This window comes from Sceloporus undulatus, chromosome 3 (assembly GCF_019175285.1).
Source record: "Sceloporus undulatus isolate JIND9_A2432 ecotype Alabama chromosome 3, SceUnd_v1.1, whole genome shotgun sequence".
In the NCBI taxonomy this organism is placed as follows: domain Eukaryota; kingdom Metazoa; phylum Chordata; class Lepidosauria; order Squamata; family Phrynosomatidae; genus Sceloporus; species Sceloporus undulatus.
Genome location: NC_056524.1, coordinates 117,255,548 through 117,276,140, shown reverse-complemented (window position 1 = coordinate 117,276,140; position 20,593 = coordinate 117,255,548).

Genomic DNA, 20,593 nt, shown 5'->3' with positions numbered 1-20,593 from the left:
CACCCGGACAACTTCAACAGGAAAAAAGAAACCCTGAAAGCAAACATATGCTGTATATATACCCCACACACCTCCATGCCACCATTCTCTAAAGATGCCAGCCACAGATGCAGGCAAAACTTCAAGAATAAACTCTCCCAGAACGTAGCCTCGTAGCCCAAAAAAACCACAGAAAACTATGGATGCTGGCCCTGAAAGCCTTCGACTTGACTTAGAAAGTGCTAGTCCACTGATAAGTGGTATAGAAATGTACTTGCTATTGCTATAAACAGTAGGATTCTACTGTGGTCAATCCCTGCTAACAGGCTTTTTATAACTAACTTTTTGGATCTTATTTGCTAAATTCTGGAAGCTGGATCAAAGACCATGAAAAGTGGAATGGCTTTAAAAAGAGAAGAGGATTTAAACACCTTTTTCAATTACATTTTCTAAATGTCAAGATATAATCAAACTTGGACATCAGCAATTACAGATTCATATATCTGTGTGCATACACATTATGTTACATAAAATCAAAGTTTTGACCAAGGTTTTATGAACCTGTGAAGAATGCTGGTCCTTTAAAAAGACATTTTAAAGATATGGAAATCGAGGCTATAAATACTGATCATGTCATTTACATTCTGTGCACAAGACTATAATTTATTTTACTTTGAAAAAAATTAATAAAAGCAATTGTATGATACTGATTCAAACAGAGGTGTGAGGAGAGAGAAAGGAAGGAACTTCTGTTTTAAGAGGTAGCCAACACAGTGTCATAAGTGTAGATCTGGACTGGGTTCTGACGTAGGTGAGCAATGGCAACTAGATTTAAGACAAGTGAGAACTGCAACAAGATATTGTTACATGGAATGAAAGCATTCAGAGTCCTAGACCATCAAGCTCTCTTTCACAAGACTCCATTTCAGTTAGCCCCCCCCACACACATTTTTCCACTGTGAATGTGCTCTATGTAGCTGTTTTTGTCTATATAGAATAATAATAGATTCTTAAAGAAGGAAATGATGAGTTTGAAACTTGTATGTAGTGTTTTTGCTTATATTCTCATTTGTTGTTTGTTTGTTGTTGTGTGCATTCAAGTCATTTCCAGCTTATGGCGACCTTAGACGAACCTATCATTGGGCTTTCCTGGCAAGATTTGTTCAGAGGAGTTTAGCATTGCCTTATGGCCTTTTCCTACTTCAGAAGAAGTAAAAGAAGTTGGATGAGAAGCAACAGGAACGTACACTTCCACTGTGCAGAGGGCAATCAATCAGAATTATTATCAAGGAAGACAGGAACGATATTGTTTCTTTTATTCATTCCCATTTTACCTGAAATTGGCAAGTGAAAGCTGCTTCCTTGGCCACTACCACATTGGCAGCTGGCAAAAAGCTATAGACATTATATCAAAGCAGTCACACTGTGCGGTGGGCATCTGTGGGACTCTTTATAGTACTGGCAAACCTTTGAAGCATTAACAAGAAACAGAAAATAAATGAGGCCCTTTTTTCTACCAAGTATTTAACTATGCTTGAGGTTTGTAGCCACTGGTTACATAAACCCTGATATGTGTTGCAATTGGCAGTTTACAGCTGCAGTGCACAATAAAAGAAACTGCATTGCCCTTTACAGCAGCATTTCTTCCTCAAGCTGTGTCTGTTGCTAAGCTGAACTGAAATTTCAGCAAAAGAAGGCCACTTTGCAGGATTTTTTTCTTTATGACTGCTCTCCTCTTCATGATTTGTGCAGGTGTAATCCCCTAGTCATGTCTGCATATGTATGTATCCCCAAAAGTATAGATATGGGTGTATGAAGGAATTGATTTCCTGCACGCGTGCGCACACACACACAATTTTACTTGACCAAATCATATTTCCCGAGTCCCCAAAATTCTCCCTTCAGAACAACGATGGCAAATAATCAAAGGATAACAGTACAAGCATGTCATATGTGTTTTCAATTAAAAATGCTTTTAAAATTTGGTCTTTGGAAATTTCATTGAGAACAGATCTGATCTGTGCCTTTTGAACAGATGTCTGCAGAGGTGCAGTTCTGGAACTTAATTATCCACTTACTTCCAAGCTTTGAACCTTCTGACAGAATATGTTGTAAAAATTATGTCAAAAGTGTGTCTGGAGAGGAAATGGATTTTGAAACAATTAGATTCAAAGGAATATGGTACTGAATTTGGAATTTATCCAAATGGAGACAAGCATTCGCTGAATTGATCCAAAGTGAATATCAGCTTTCCCATAGGTTCATTTGTGGCTTTCAAAATCGAAGTAATATAGAAACAGACAATTTCTTTGGAAAAATTGAAATATTTTTCATCAAAATTTTCTGTATAAAGGAAAGAAAGATCAGTGTATGAAAGGAAAGTAGGAGAGTACTTTGGTTTACAATATGGAAGTAAATGTTTGTTTATTTCACTCTTGCACACATAGAAAGAAGCATTTGTACACACACAAAAATTTCACACAAGAATGAATTATTTCAAAAGTTTAGTCCTTCATGGAGAGGATTTTGAATTTTATGCACATTTTTATACATTTTCAAACTTTAGGACATTTTCTGTAAAAAAATATGGTTTATAACCCAAAAAAAAAAACCCCTTCTCTTTCCACAAAAATAATATATTGTGTGAGGAAAAATGCATTTGGCAACATGAACATATTTGAAAAAATACACCATGTGGTAGATTGGTTTGAGTGTTGGACTGCAATTCTGGGTCCGAATCCCCACTCAGGCATGGAAACCCACTGGGTGACCTTGGACAAGTCACACTTTCTCAGCTTCAGGGAAAGGGAATGGCAAACCTCCTCTGAAAAAATCTTCCCAAGAAAACACCATGATAAGGGGCACCATAAGTCAGAAATGACTTGAAGGCACACAACACACACACCAAATAAACCTCTGCATCCATTTAAAAAATATATCTAGAACACTTCTTTATACAGCGAGGGAATGTGGCAATGTGCATTTATTACTAGGCTTGGGGGTCGGGATTTACACAAAATGTATATGGATTTTTTCTGATTATTAAAAAAAATTGCACAGAAACTAAATTGAATGGATGCAGGGATGGTTGAATGAGAAAGTCCATAGACATGAACTTAAAATATGGCACCTGAACTCAATGCTATGTTTAGTGGATGGCTGCTGCTGATGAAAACTATTGAATCAGGTTGTGGATTTCAGAAGCCATACAACTGGAGGCAAGTTCTTCCAGTACATTTTCTTTGGCTTCCTGGTAAAATGGGTGTAGTTGATCCTTTCTGCTAAAAGTGGCATCAATGTTGTTGTTGTTAACTGTCCTCAAAGTGATTTATTGTAAACCTATGAGAGACCTCCAAGTAAGCATGTTATCAAGCCATCCTGTCATCATGGTCTGCCAACATAGTGGGGGACACTACTTTCAAGCAGACAATCAGATGGTGTAGCTAGGATGAGAAAGAAACTGTTAATATCACATTAGTTACTTACCTCTCACTACTTAATGGAGAAATGGGCAAATGATTCTGGTTGGCAGGCCACTGCAGGTTCAAGAATCTTTCAACTGGCTGACTTCTCTTCTCTGTTAGAGAAACCCACACATAATTTTAAATAAATATCTACCATGTGCAGCACTATGATATTTATCACTATATGAGGTATTCATCAATAAGGGGTGAAACAAAAGAGTCAGCCTTTGACATGTAGCTGACTTGAATCAAATCAAATTGAACTGAGCTACATAGTCTTGGCTATTCTTTCTTCTTGACTTTTCTATCAAATGTCATTTCTAACATACTAAGTAGAACTTCTGGATTTTCAAGGTACACTGGTAAGGATAACTATGACACAACACCTCTAATGTCTTCTGTCGAATATGCCTATTGTGCTGCTTCTTTTAAATTATGTATTTATTTACATGCTTGCATTTATATTCTGCTTAGATCCAAACATTTCAAAGCAGTGTACCTTAATAAACCATAAAATATACCCAACACACAACTGCCAATACACATATAAACCTGTGGAATGTGACCAGCATTATAGGCAGCCCCACATATGGCACATTGTCCAGCTTTGAGGTTAACAGTGAATGAACCACTGCAGTGAACCTATCCATCTCCAAAAAATGGCTACAGCTGATAAACCAGCCAAAGTGGATAAAAGGCATCCAAGCTAGTGAAGTCACTTAGGTCTCCAGCAACAAATATGGATCTAAGAGTATCTTAAACTATGGATATCCTTCCAAAAGAGGTAGTCTGCCTGTCTGCTACATGTGTGAGCCATTCATCCACAAGTTTTCTGCCTTGCTAGAATCTAGCCTCAGATGATGGATTTTTATTCAGTCCACTGCTGCATCTAGGCACTGATCTAGAATTTGCACAGCCACACTTATTTCAAATATAGTAGAGAAATAGAGCTGCATGTTGCCAGCATACTGATGATACTTTGTTCTCAGTCTCTTGATGACTGCCCCTAACACCTTCATATAGATATTAAACAGGATTTGAAATAAGATGGTATCCTGTGCCATTCCATAGCAAAGCTATTTTCTGGAATCTCCTGTAGATAGAATCAGAACGATTGAAATACAGTGAACCCCCCCCCCCCCCCCGCCATTCCAATCTCACTGAGCCAATCCAGAAAAATATAATGGTTAATCATATCAAAATGTCAAAGAAAAGCAATGTGATTGTACTCCTTCAATCTGTCTCTTGATAAAATAATCCATCAGGTTGACCAAGGCTATTTCATCCCATAATCAGGCCTAAACCCAAATTGAAATGAGTCTAGATAATCAGGATCATGAACAGTTTCTGTAATTGCACTATATTTTTGATAACAATATGATTTGATAATTGATAGTTAGTAGTTCATATTTAGTTGAGCAAGATGTGAAATCAGCCTGTGTTTTATATATTAGAGCAAAGCTTTGATGGTATAGATCATTGGGGGGGGGGGGGGAATCTGAATCATTCTAAAAGAAATTGCAGTGTTATAACATTTGATTGTCTTGATGTATAACTTATATGCTGTACAGCTATGAAGGAAGTAGATAAGGTATTGAAATATAAATATATATTATTAAATACTAAGATCAGAATCACCTATACCATAAACTGAAGGTATAAGTTTTTGAATGCATTGTGGGATGCATGACTATTATGAAAAGTCAATAATGTTCAGTGAGGTGGAAGGAAGACTCAGCCCTGAATTTGCAAGACCTAAACAGGGATGTCGATTACAGGGGCTCTTGGAAGTATCTCTTTCAGAAGGTCACAATGAGCCAGAATTGAATCGATGTCAAATTACAACAAAGCTGAGACCTGCAAAAGTAAACAATATTTCCCCAAGGAAGTGTTTGTGGCTAAAGGAATTACTTTTCATAGTTTACTTTCCAAAGCTCAAAAGTGAACTGTGGCATTCTGAATAAAGGAAGAGAAAATGAAGTAGATTCAGACATCCATACCTAATGCAATGGCAAACAACCTAACTCCCCACTGGGAAAAGACCCATTTATAGAGTGAAGTTATTTTATACCAAGTGAACAATTTATCTATTATTGTCACTAACATGTGCTACAAACTATATCGATTTTCATATTAGTAAAAAAAAAAAATCCAGGGAGTGCCTGTACTTAATTTAACATATATTGCGATGATCTTATGTGTACAAAGAAATAAAAATCCTCTAAAAATATTGATCAGGATATAGACACTATCAACTGGGTATTAATAAAAAAGGATTACGGCTAATCTCTTCGTAACCATTTAAAATATGTACAATCATTTTCTCGTAAATCCCCAGGCACAAAAATCCAGCCCTAAAAAGGTGATCTGAATATTTCTGAAAGATTTTGGTTTGAAATTTTACCAGTCTTCAAGAGATGAAAGTTCAATAAATGTAGGGCAACAGTTACAGATTTTCCAACAACTCCATACACTAGATCCTAGCAAAAAGACTGCCTAGAAAAGACTAGAACACATTTTTGATCTGATTATCTATAGTAAATTAAAAAAAAATATCCATATAATTATTCACTGAATGCTCATGATTTCTGATTGTCACATTTACATTTGCATTTGGGAAAAAAACAGAAGGGACGAAAGGATGGCTTGAAGCCTGAATCCACCTTGAACCTGGCCAAAAAAGGAGTGGATAAGATCCGGTCCTTTTTTGGCTGGGGAAAAGCCATCTTTGCCGGCCCCACTGTGTTCTCCTGGTGGCTTCTTGATGTTCATTGAATAAAGGGAGAGAATAAAGGGAGCATGCCAATGATGCCTGAAGCGGTCTTTTTAGGGCTATCTATTTCAACCCTTTGTAGCCATTCTCCCAAAATACATGTCACACAAGTCTGGATATTTGGTTGTATTCATTGCCTACTTACTATGGTACCAAAGGAACAAGTTTGGTTTTTGACTCAGTTATTGAAACTGTTGTCATCCATGCCTCCATCTTAGTTTCCATATATAAATCTATTAACAGTGTCCTGAATTGAAAAAGGATACACATCTCTATACATCTCTACCTTCAGATTTGTTCCACTGAATTCTATGAGACTTATGCCTACATCAGAGGGCATAGGGTTACACCATGATAAGAGGAGTAAACCATATTTTTATGTGTGTGTGTGTGTGTGTGTGTGTGTGTGTGTGTGTTATCAAAATTTAGAATCTCCTTAAAATTGGGTTGGATAGGTTAATGACTTGGTGGTAATGCATTTACATTTCTGCAGTAGTGTTGCTGCTATTGCCCTTTACTGACTTCAGTGACTATCTTATAAGCTTTTGACAACTTCTCGTATATAGCTCTGAATATTTTAACATGACCATCTTAAATCACTTCCAAGTTAAATTACTGGTGGGAAATTCTCAACACTTTTGGGAATAAACCATATATATATATATATATATATATATATATATATATATATATATATTCTGCTGTGTTAAAAAAAATTTTCTAACAACTTCTTAAAGATAATCTACAGCCATTTATCTCTTCCTACAATTTTCAGTGCTTATAAGCTCTTCTTTCTAAATAGTTTCTGAGAAATACTTAAAACGTTTCTTGGTTCTCTGTGCCCTTATTTCCACAATTCAATCTATCCGCCACCTATAATCACAATTATGGATATTAAGATAACCAATTATTCATCTTTTGTACTAGTTCATGTGTTCACCTACTTCATATCCATATTCTTTTTATCCATAAAATGAAGTCAATATCTCTCCTGTCACTTTTCTTCATACTTGAAAGGTATGTACTATTTATCTTGTGATATATGATTATTTACATAATGAAAAACCTGACTGCTTCTCTGTCATTTCTGAAGGTTTCAAAGCTTAAATGTTAGTGTTTAGGACAATTTATACATCTCTGTAAGGACATTTTATTCATTTCCCTCACTCTTTTCTTTTTCCTACTAGTAAAATTCTATATGAACCAGCCATAGTAAATACTTGATATCAAAACAAACTTCATGTTAGGGTTCCTATGATGATGTGGGGAGAGCTTTACACTCACTAGGGCTGAATCTACGCTACAGAAATTATCCAGTTTGGCACCGCTTTAATTGTCATGGATCAATGCTATGGAATTCTGGGAACCGTAGTTTATTGTGGTACCAGAGATCTCTGACAGAGAAGACTAAATATTTTATAAAACTACAATCCCCAGGATTCCATACAATTGACCCATGTTAGTTAAAGCAATGTGAAACTGGATAATGTCTGCAGTGTAGATGCAGCCCATGTGTTCTTCATGTCTTCATAATTTGTTTTAGGGAAGAAATCAAAGTTCTTTTTAAGTATATTTACTGCTTTGCCTGTTAAGGAAACTAGTTATTTCCAGAATCTGAAAAGCTCCTATTACCAAATTACATATAAATAGCCAAGATGTTACGACAAGGAAAGACGTTAAGAGTATGGAAGGATTTTTTTCCTCCCAGCATACAAGGTATAAATTAGATTAGCAGTATCCTATGAGTGTCTCCTTCCATTTCTGTATTAGGATAAGGTGTACATAATAGGGACTTCTTATAGATTCCAAAATATCTGGGGTAGATATTGAAATATGTATAGTGACTATAATACAATGAGCCCTCTTCTTACGCACGGGATCCGTTCCGGATCCTCCCGTGTAAGAGAAAATCCACCTATGCTCAAGCCCCATAGGAAATAATGGGGTGCGTGCACGTGATGGAGCGGCATCATGCATCATGGCCAGGGCAGATGTAATGCCTTGCATGGAAAAGGCCTCCTCAGACAAAGATGTGGAAGAGGTGAGCCCAGATAACAGAGCTAGTGGAGGCTGACAACCCTGCCCTAAAAGCAGAATGGATCATTCCTTCAAGAGAGGGAGTTGGAAGACAAACTGTTTCATCTTTCTGAATGCCACAAACTGAAATGGACACAATAAGAGCACAGACAAAACTTAAAAAGAAAATACTGGAACCTATGCTGAGTTACAGGGGGCTATAAATTAACACAACCAATGCCATTTCTGCTCTGTAAAACTGCTCTGCTATCTTCATTTGTTGTCGTGCCTTTTTCTCATCTCTCTCTCTCTAAACCTTGGCTTATTTTCTGGGTCTTTCCACTGACTAACTTTGGATCCTGCTTAAACTGCTTGTCATGCTCAGATCTTAGACTGCTTTGTGGTTGTGATTTTGTTCTCTTTGCATGTTCCACATCCATTTTCCTTCTTATTATACCATAGGCTGTTGTGTATATATGCTTCCCACAACTTGATAAGGCCAGTAAGGAATGTTAGTTCCAAACTGATTGACCTTCCTTGGGAGGGCTTTTATCGTCTTCATAGCAACCTCCTTCCCTAGCTTATTCTGTTCCATTTCACTTTTGTTGCTTGTTTAGCAGAACTTTGCAACAGGAAAGAAGAAACCCTTAAAATTAGTGAACTTTGGCTACCAGCCATGAAAAACACTAAAATCAAGATCCAGCAAAATGCAAATGAAAACCACCCAGGGTCAGGACTTCTCGCAGCACAATGATCACCAATTAAACAGACACTTAATCCTCTTTGTATATCCTCCCAGGAATAAACTCTTCTAGAACATGGACAAATACACTGAAAAACCCACAAAAGGTACTATTATTCCTCCTCACATATGGGCTGGAAGGTGGACTTAATTAGCCACTAGATTGGCTTCCTGTTTACAGGATCAATTCTCTAATCCATCCCAGCATCTGTACACTATATCCCATAAATGGGTTGTGGCTAATGATGTGTGAATCAAACATAATCTACCCTAATATATATGAAAGTTTCTGTAGGCATATATGTAAACATCTCCCCAAATTTAGAGGAAATGGAATCCTTCACACTTGTTCAAAGGTTTCATTGAGACAAGATAGCTTGATGTTGTGAGGATGTCACCACTTTGAAATAGGGAAAATCTAGTACCAGCAAATTCCATGGATTATAGCCACAAATGTTAGCATCTCAAGGTGACCACATTTTAGTCTAAGAAATGAACTGCGTGTTAGTCATTTTGTTAATTCCCTTTCCCTCCCATCAAAACTAAGGACACAATGGAGAATTTTATTTCATGAAAGCGTCCTGTGCCCCCCATGCTCTGTAATTTGCATTAAAGAGTCATACAGATGTTCTCTATAGTCATGGTCAGTAATCTCCAGCTCATTGTGAAAATGGAAGACAATGAGAAGGGAACATGACAGATACAGGAAAAGAATTCAGAAAGGTACATTTTATGTTAGAAATATTCAGAATGATTTAATGTTAGTAGTAAACCATAGGGACGCCATGTCGGCTAAAATGACAGAACATGGCTTTAAAGTCTAGAGCATAAATATCTATATTTCTAAAAATGACAGGAAACAGCTTTATGTACTGCGGGGGGGGGGGGGGGGGGGGGGGGGTTGAAGTGAAATGTACTGTTTGCCAGGCAGGTAAATCAGTGGATAATAGCCATAAATGGTATGAATACTATATTCATATGGCAGAATAAGAGATTCGAAAAGCCTATGGAGCAGGAGTTTCCTAGTTCAAAGTTCATTTCAAACATTAACACATAGTATAACCTAAAGCAAGTCACCATTAATATACTCATACTACTAAACATACTTGCTACTTCTGTTAAAAAACAACAATCCTACTACCTAAGAATTTATGGAAATGGCTTTGAACATGCTCAAGTGCTACCCTAAGGCTGCTAAATACTGTTCTGATTGATTGATTTTATTTGCGAAATGTATTTATTCTATGAACCTGACAGGCAAATCTGTTCAGTACAGCTAACAAATTTTAAAATAGATGGTTATAAACAGATAAAACAGTAAGAGATGAGGAAAACAATCAACATCCCTTTCTGCACAGGAAGCCTGCCTTCATCCCTCAATATGCACATGATACCCAAAAGGCTAATGTCAAGAATGCACTCACCCTGACCCATCCTTCCAAAGCAGGGATCCCAAGCTATACTTACCCCACTCACTTACCAGTATCAGCCTCAAATGGAGACAGAGGACAAACTCACTTGATTGTGCATTGTCCTGTATGTAGATGAAACAACAATCTGGGAGGTGTTGGGTGCTATGTTCAAATCCTGAGGAAATAAACCAAATTGTAAGGGTTAAACTGATACCTAAGTTTACCACGTCCTGTCCAGGCAATACACAGAGCTCAGGAAAGATCCTGAATTCAAAGAGGATGGAAAATAAGCAAATGAGATATCTTTTTTCTTTGATCAAAGGGACATCAGACCTTGCAAAAGATCAGGCCACTAAACTTTCAGGTCTACATGCCATCAAAGCATACTTTTTTCTAGGAAACTGGATATTATCAAGAAACAGCATTCTACACTTCCTCCTTATCTATCTCTGCTGTCCAGTGGCACCACTAGGAAAGTGTGGGGGTTGCAGACCACACTGGGTGAAATTACTCTCAGCCAGAATGGGCTTCCCAACCATGAGATCAACAGTGAGGGGTAGATTGAGTCTGCTTGGTGGATGTAAGCTGGGTCCTCCCAGGTCAGAGGAGGGGGACTGGCACATACCAGGCCTGCTTATTTAAGTTTCTGCATGTAGGTATGACAAGGATCTCTCTTTTAGTCAATTACAATTGGGGGAGGGGGCTGGGAGAAAGGAGTGGAAAAGTAGACAAAATATATTGCAAATTTGCAATTTAGAGCTAGATTTTTTTTTCATGAGAGTAACACCATGAGTTACCACACAATGTGAAAATAAACCTAGTAATGCCAGATGTCTCTGGTTCTTCTTGAAAAAGCAAGCAGATACAACTCAGCAGAATTTAGCAGGTATATGGGATAAAGGTTATGAGCAGTCAGCATGCAATAAGAAATGGCTTTGCTAAGCTAGGCAGTATAGTAAGTCCCAGAAGGCCCTAAAGGCCATCTGCAAACAATTGTCCCACTTTTACTCTCTTACTCCCCTGGTACAAATCTTCTTGAGTCTTGCCTTTTTCACTGATCTTCTCAACTTTGGTCCCACTCCTAATCATTTACTATCACAGTCCACCCTTAGTCCTATTCCTTTTCTCCCTAGACTCTTCTGTTGGTCTATCCTCTAAAATTTTCACCAGTATAATTCCAGCTGCCTTCTTTCCCTTCCAGCTCTGAACACTACATTGTATGCATGCCAGGGTCCAGCATTCTGAGCTCCCTGCCTCCCTGGCTGGACATTAGCCACCAGTGAGATTCCATGGACCTTTAGCTATTTCTCCAGGATTTGTCTATTTCCACACCGGCTGAAACACAATGTGGATCCTGTCTTGCAGTTCATCATATTAGTGGCTGAAACAGTACAGTTAAGATAAACTCTATAGATAAACTGTATACAGTTTATCTCCTGGACACAAGACTGCCTCTTCCCACAGTTTGATCCCTCCATGTATTTGCTTTTTGTATCCTTTCAAAAAACTAACACACACACACCACCGAATAGAACTATTGCTCCACACTTTTACCTGGTATGAGTGATGACCCACCTTGCCTTAGGTCTGTCTTTCTCTCTGTATGTTTAAAATCAGTTTTTGTTTTCCCTTAAAATAAAGATCTCTCTCTTTTTATAGCATCTTGGCCCATTTTCCTTTTACTTCCCTTAACAAAAGGTTCAGCGGACAGGGCTTGGTCCACTGATCATTAGGGAACATTATACAGTTATTATATGTCATAGAATGATCAGATAGATACTGTGATATATATATATATATATATATATATATATATATAATAGCTTGCTGAAAAAAATGTTTAGTACTTTTGTGAAAAGACCAAGGGAACTTCATGTTCGGGGAACTTCAAACTAGCTAAAAAAGGGTTGTTGTTTTTTTAAAAAGGAGGGGCCAATATTAATCATTATTAAGTAATGTTATAAAGCTAATATTAAGTAACAGCATTCAGTGCATTCATGACCACTAGAGCAGTCCTCAGACAATGCTGGCTATTTGGCTTAGTAACAGAGATGAGCCCCACCAGTCAGTTACGACTAGACATTCATGTCAAAGGACTACCTTTACCTTTAATATTAATCTTAGAAATATTAAAATGTATAGCTAAATAGTTTTTTTTAAAAAAGGATAAAAATGAACAACTTAAAGACATTTGAACTCAACTTTTAAAAAGTTTTCCAAAGTGAAACATATCAGCACATACCAGTACCTAAAATCCTCACCTGAAATTTTTCTCATGACTGCTTTGAGATTAGAAATGTCAAATCATAAGAAGGCTTTTTTATCACTCTATTTGTGAGTGATATCTTTTCTTAATGCTAATATTGCGATATTTACACCACTTTTCAAGATGCTACCCTATATTAGGACACCTTACATTGAGGAACTTGACAGAAGTTTCAAATAAGGAGAGAAAAAGAAAATGATAGAGAAGGAACATAACATGCCAATGAGAGCTATCATTGTTTATCAGTAACATGTTAGCTGGAATTCCATATAAGAATGAAATAAGTATCAGTGTCAAATAATGCTTCTAAGGATAAAGTAATATGCTTCACAGCAGAACAGCAAATGAGAATGAATGACAGAAATAATTTCTTTACTATCAAAGGTTGAAAAAGAAACCTTTATGAAGGAAAATGAAAGCAAAAGACCAGATAGGTTTTATTCTATATAGAAGAAACAAATTTATTTTTAAAATCAAAATGCAGTTTGCAATGAAAAGGTTTTCTTAACATAAAAAATATTAATGCAGGGCTTCTACACTATATTCTCTTCAGATTCATCTACGGACTGAATCATGGCTGCCATCTTAAGTAATTGCTATTGTGATCACATGGGTACTAGAAAGATTTATTATCAGATGGTTCCGAATAATTGAAATTCTTATGAAAGATTATGAAAATCATATAAAATTACACAAGATTAAAAATATAAGGCATTCCCTTACACTGCAATTCATACAAAAGTTGTGACATTTATTTATTTATTTAAACGTAATAGGGCCATAAGAATTTTTAAGAATTTTGTACAGATCTTTTTCATTCTAATTTCCATCTCAGTTGACTGCACATTTTCACAGCCCTACTAAGGATTCCTCCAGTTTTTTAAAAAATGAGTTTATATTAGAATCTAGCTTACTTTAATAGTAATCTTAGAAATATTAAAATGTATAGCTAGATTTTCATACCTGGCTGAATCATCACTCAATGTCCCTCAAAGGTGGAGGAAGTGTGCATGTATGGCAGCCAAGTGGGCTTCCTCAATCATCATGGAAACATTGCTCCCTCTAGCATCTCTGAATCATCTCAAGGGGAGTGGATTTCCTAAGAATACAAAGTTCATAGCGTTGGGGGCATGTGCCATGTAAACGCCACACTCCCAGAGCAGCCAGAAGTGTTCCCATCTGCTTCAGACCTAAATTACCCAGATATTGAGAGAGAGGGGAGTTGGAGAAGAGTGTACTGAAACATTGCTAAACAATGGACGTTGCTAAACAATGGACACACACATACGGGTTTTCCCCTTTAATCCTTATGATTATCTCCAGTAAGGTTGAAATGTAAATGTTTAATCTATTGTTGTTGTTGTTAGGTTGTTTTCACTTATGTATCGCAGTCCTTTGAATTAAAGCAATAAAACAGGTAAGATGATAATTACAATTGATTGTGCATAATAATTACCAAAACAATCATCATTGCTTCAGACACTTTTCATTATGGAGTTTACTTTGATTGACACATTGATGATCTGAACTCTTTGGCCTTTCCTTATCTGCCTCTGATAATGAGCCTCATGTCCTCTGGAATTATGAAGGACATGTCTGTGGTTTCACCTCTGGGTGACACACGCTACTGCATACAACACCTTTCCCATTCATTGGGACAACTTGTGATCTTGTTATTCTTTAAATATATGATGACACATGTCATTTATTAAGATAAAACCTTGAAGTGTTTACAAGAAATTACAAGAAAACAGACTACAGTTTCAGAGTGATATATTCTAATTCCCTTTCCAGTTCATAAAATGATGTCCTGAAAGCACAAGCTTTGCCTCTCAGTTTAGCTGGACACAGCATCGTTGAGATCAGGCATACAACATTGATGGGATGTAGGGTATCAATAAAAATGTTCTTCTACCTCTACTGTTTGCTAGTATGTGAAGGAGGAGTTGGAATGGATTACCCCTTGAAAGGGAAAAGTCAGCAATGCCCCAGAAGGATGTTTTGCTGCCTAAGACATTATTACACCCCAGTTTGAAAGTGCATATGATAGTCAAGAGCCCTTTCATAGAATAGGATAGTCAAGTTATTTAACACTGGAAATAGAAAAATCTCATAAGTGTCTCTCTCCTTTACTGAAAATGAATGCATAGTTACTTAAATAAAGGAAAATAAAAGAAAAATAGTTTTCTTTCCTTCCATGACACCTAAAATTGGTCACTTGAGAAAGTTGTAATGGGAATAGTAATTTTCTATAGCTAAAGAAGTGTGGTATGTAGGCTACCATCTTATTAATGATTTATACACACACACACAAGTTTCTTTTTAGATGAGGAGCCCTCAACCTTCACTTACCAGAGGGTGTGGGAAGGAGGAAGCAATTCAGACCATAGAGAAGCACAGGGACATAGCCAAGGGAGGGTCCATGGGGTCCGGATCCCCCCTTCCATTAGATACAATGAATGGTGCGTGCTGCTGCGCCACCTCACCCAAGCCCCATTATAATGGTGGCACTTAATCTGGAGCCCCCTTCCCAAAATCCTGGCTATGTCCCTCAGAAGCAGGTGGTCTTAGTGCAGTCAGGGGTATGTTCTCAGATAGAGAGCACCTACTTTTTCCTTCCCCCAGGTGTGTGTGAAGTTCCTTAGGCATTGCCTAGATCAGGACCTTTCAGCTTTTTGATGTGGAGGGTGAACATGCTATGGACCATCATTTTGAACAGCACTGATCCAGATAATACAACAAAAGAGCAATCTAAGGTACTGTACCTATTTCAGAGACAGAAGTCCAAAATACACTGCAGAAATAATCCAGTCTGAGACCACTGCAACTGCCCTGGCTCAGTGTGAGGGAATTATGGGAATTGTAGTGTATTGTGACACCAGAGCTCTCTGACAGAGAAGGCAAATCATGTCACCAAACTTCAGTTCCTAGAATTCCATTAAGCAAGAGCAGTTAAAGGGTCTCAAACTGGATTATTTCTGCAGTGTGTTTTGGACTTCTGTCTCTGAAATAGGTACTGTATCCCAACTTGCTGTTTATTGTGTGATCTGGATCAGTGCTACTCAAAATTGTGTGTTTTGGATCAGAGTTTAGCATCTTGGATAATTTCTTTCAAGTATGGACTGAAAACCATAGCAGATTCATCATTCTACTGACATGAGAGTCATTAGCTAGCACCATTAGCAACATCAGATAGTGCCTTTGGTCAGCATGGTGCTTTACAGAACACACAAGGAATGATCCTTGCCAAAAAGAGCTCATAATCTAAATATTTGAGGCAGAATAAACCATAGAGGAAGTAGAAACAATGGAAGGCAGGATAAACAGAGAATCAATCTAACACTGCTTTGGTTACAATTGCTTAGGGATTTAGTTGTAGCATGTAGTTATAGCATAAAAGCTAAATTGTTATACCCAAAACTTGATTGAGAAGGTAGACTTTGAGGACTGATTTTAGTAAAGGAAGAGTGTCATGGAAGTTCTGGTTAGGTGGTTATTTGGACAATATGTAAAAGTATTACAAAAAAGAGTTGAAAATGTCTACATTCATATGCACCATACGAATTTAAAAGAAAATTTAAAACTGATACTAAAGATGTGGTTGTTGTGATGGTAAAACTGATATTCCATCCACAGGATTTGGTGGCTCAGGAATTGATGTCATGAATCCTACAAGAGAAGTGTGGCTGACACAACCTACACTAAGATGCAGCATACTGTTTTCCCAGAGAGTTGTTGCAAACATACATTTTGAAATGGGGCACAAGGTAGGTTTACAGAACTTGTCAAAACCATAATAGAAGTTGAGGGGAATAAGCTTCTGAGTTTACTCATATCTTCTGAAATAAATCTGAATGCTTTAATGTGACTTTAACAGAATTGATTTTATAAGTTGTTCTTATGAAATATTTACATATGTTCATTACTTACAAACCATAAAAAATATTTATGTTGCAAAATCCACTCTCTTAAGGACTATCATTCATTTTATTAAGTCTTTTAAAAATTAAATATGTAGTTACAGTCCTCTGCAATGAACATAAAAATATGTTATGGGATAAATTCATTTATTTTCATGTGCACTTTAAAAACCCTATGCCTTTAAAATTAATTGAAAAGATTTTGTGCTATAAAGCAATCAGCAGTTTTACATGGTGTGTTATTGGAAATTATAGCCAGCTATGAAAGTTTCCCTAAACCATCTAACCATCAACAACAAAATCAGTGAGCTTACAATAAAACTCACCCAGGTCTTCTTTACATACATAAATGTGTCATGTAATCATGGATTTGTTATCCAAGGAAGCAACATTGCAGAAAATCATGTGTCCTTTTACCTTAATACAGGGATGGATAAAATGTTTCGCCCAGTGGGATACATTTTAGGTTGAGAAAGGTCTTACGGGCTTTATTTGTGCACTAGGTGTGATTAAGGAAATGTGAGAGAAGAGTATGGTACAAAAAGTGACTTACCAATTTGGATATTTTCCCACCATGCATTCAAAACTAAGCTGAATTATATGCATGCTTACTCAGCAGTAAGGCCGTGACATTCAGAGCATAGCCCTGTTCTGTACATGTTTACCTTATAGTATGCCCCAATGCAACAGCCTTCTAGACTGTAAGGAACACTTCATTTCCATGCAGCTATTTCTCAGGCTGCAAATCACAGTTCAGTTTCATGAAACAGTTTCCTGGGCTGCAAGTCAGAGCTCATTTCCAGGAAAAATTTTCCCAGGCTGTAAGCTCAGTTCTGTGCAACAGCTTTTTGAATTTGAATAGGCTGAAACCTGCTTTCTCTGATCACTGAATGAGTGGCAGGTCCAGCTTTTAACCCTAGGATATATTTTACCACAGGCTCTCCAATGGCATGTGGGGAGCAATTTATAACTCACAAATTACTGTTAGATCCTGTTTCCTTACTAAACTGATAAATAATTCATAAGCAAATAAATATTTCTTTGTTGCATTTTGGAGCAAAGTATTTTATTTATGGTTTTGCTGGTTTTTCTCTTCAAAATCCTTTCCGTCATTTTGTCAGATCACTTTAATCAATTATTCCCTGATCTTTTCTTGATGTAAAACTCTCCAGAACACCATCTTTTGACTTGGATGTGAAAAAAAATATGCATATGCTTTCCATGCAATAGTAAATGCAATTAATAATGATATTTTACTAGCATTGATCCTCTGTTGTCAGTCTCTGTGTTGCTTTGATTTCTCTTGTGGAGAACTTAATGTAAAGCACTCAAGCAAATGTGTGGTTTTATCTAACATGTCTTTGTTCTCCTTTGAATTTGGAAAGTGTATGTTGTTAAAATTCCAAATCATTCTTTGTTCCATTCTCCTTCTGTTTCTGATTTCATATAGTAAATACTATATTTCTTCACCATCTTATTCACATTAGTTTCAAGTTTTTCCTTCTGGAATATCTTTGTTTATAATTCCAGTTTAATAAATCCAGTGTACTTTGCCCTGAACAGTTATTAAACTTTCATATATTGTGCCTTCTACAAATTAAGATTTTGGTATGTGCATGTAGGACTGTTAGGAGTACATGAAGAGACACAAATGGATCTGGTGTCCCTGCTCTGTGTGTATTTCTGGGAATGGTAGCCCAGTGTTTTATCAAACAATATGAATTAGGAGTTTCTTCCCTCCCCACCAACTCCTCCTTTCTTGTTCTGTTCTCTTTCTGTTCTTCCTTTCCATCTATAGGATATTTCTTCATTAACTCATTACTGTTATTATTTTCCGGTTTCTCCTTCAAAATCTTTCCGTTTTAATTCCAGTTAAATTAATTTGAATGCTTTATTCCCAGAACAGTAATCTAACTTTTATACCTTGCTCTGCAGCACTGTTTGCACCTGTATCTTTACCCATGTCACTGTTCTGAATTGTTCCTTGCCATGCCTTGGCATAGAACAGCTTGACTTACCTGAGGGAGTTCATGAGTTCCTTAGGACACTGATGTTCTGGGACTGAGTTCTTGCTTATTCCCCTTCAGTGGTGTTTCACACACTCCTCCATATATTAATTCTATGACAATGTTATGTCTCATTTGGTGCTAGTTGCTACCTTCCTCTTTTCTCCTTCACCATTACAATCACCACATTTTACCACCTCAGTGCTAATGCTGTGGCTGCACAAAGTCCCATTCACCTTGGGATCATACCTGATGCCCAACAGATGGCACCCTTTTTTGGCAATACAATTCTAATCAACTTGTTTGCTTCTGGATTATATCACACATTAGTGTTTCAAAATTAGCAGCTTCACTTGAGATTGCTAGAATTTCAAAGCTGCATTTGGTCCCATTTTGACAAGAAGGTGAGATATAAATCAAATAAGTAAATAGATAAATGCAATGTGTCATTCTCTTCCTCCGGATCTTTGTCCCAAGGACACCTTCTGACTGAGCTGGATTGAATTCTCCACCTGTCCATGGAAACCCACTGGGTGACATTATCTGGCCTCAGAGGGAGAGAAAGGCCAGCCAGCTCCATCAGGCCTGGCCTAAAATAAGAAGAAGAGCCCTCCCTTCAGTCCATTTGCCATGGTCAGAGGAAGAGAAGAACTACTGGACTTATTCCCCTTCCCACTGCCATTCCTTGCTCCTTTTGTGTCATGTCTTTTTTAGGTTGTAAGCCTGAGAGCCTTACTGCTAATTAACTGTCTGTAAACTTCTCTGAGAGCTTTTCTGGCTGAAGAGTGGGATATAAATACAATAATAAAAAAATAAGGCAAGTCACATTCTCTCAACCTCAGAGGAAGGCAAAGCCAAACCCACTCTGGACAAATATTGCCAAGAAAACCCATGATAGGTTCACCTTAGGGCAGTGGTTCTCAACCTTTTGGTCTCCAGATGTTTTGGACTTCAATTCCCAGAAGCCTCAGTCAGTATGCTCATTGTTCAGGAATTCTGGGAGTTAAAGTCTCAAAAAATCTAGAGGACCAAAGGCTGAGAACCACTGTTTTGGGGTCTCCATAAGTCAGAAATGACTTGAAGGCACACAGCAGCAAGACATTTTCTGAAAATGGCATGCAGAGTGGCCTGGTACTTAACATTACATATCCTGGATAAATGAACAGCTGCAAATTCATAATGATGAATTTAATAAAATGTGCATAAATGTATATATGTATGTGTATCTGCAAGAACCATTGTGCCATAATGGTTTAAGTGTGATTTCCTGCATGGCAGTTGGACTGGATGGCCCTTGTGGTCTCTTCCAACTCTATGATTCTAGGCCTCTAGAGATCAGGATTTAAATCCCCACTCAGCTATGGAAGCCTACTGGGTGACCTTGTGCAAGTCATACTCTCTCAGCCTCAGAGGGATACAAAGGCAAACCCCCTCTGAACAGATCTTGCCAAAAAAACCCCATGAAGGGTTTGCCTCAGGGCCACTATAAGCCAGAAATTACTTGAAGGCATGCAACAACAGCAACCTTAGTAATGCTTACTCAGAAGAAATTCTTCCTTATGTTAATTGGGTTACTTGCAGTATCTTAAGTCTCTTTTTCATCACACAGAGAAGGTGACTGCTGCAACCTCCCTAGCTATGCCTCATATCACAAAATCCCAATAAGCAGCGATAACAGAATTCTTTGTACATCTTTAATGCAGAGCCATTCCATCCTGACATATCAAACACAAACATGCAGATTACTGTTCGTTTCTCTTGTAGTTTCAGCGGAAGATCCAGGCTGAGTGTTATCAGTCTGATTTTGCCTGAGGCTTATTAAGGATTTTCAAAACAGAAAGCACTCCCCTGTCAGTGGCTCAAACTCTGCTTGAGAATTTTTCAAAGTGTTTTACGATGCAGTGGGTGAGCCCTACAAGTGTCAGGCATATATTATTAATTCTCTACTTCATGTCTGAGCTCATTTGCTTGAGTTGGTAAATATCTCTTAACAGCCAAGTGAGGAAGTGGGAGAG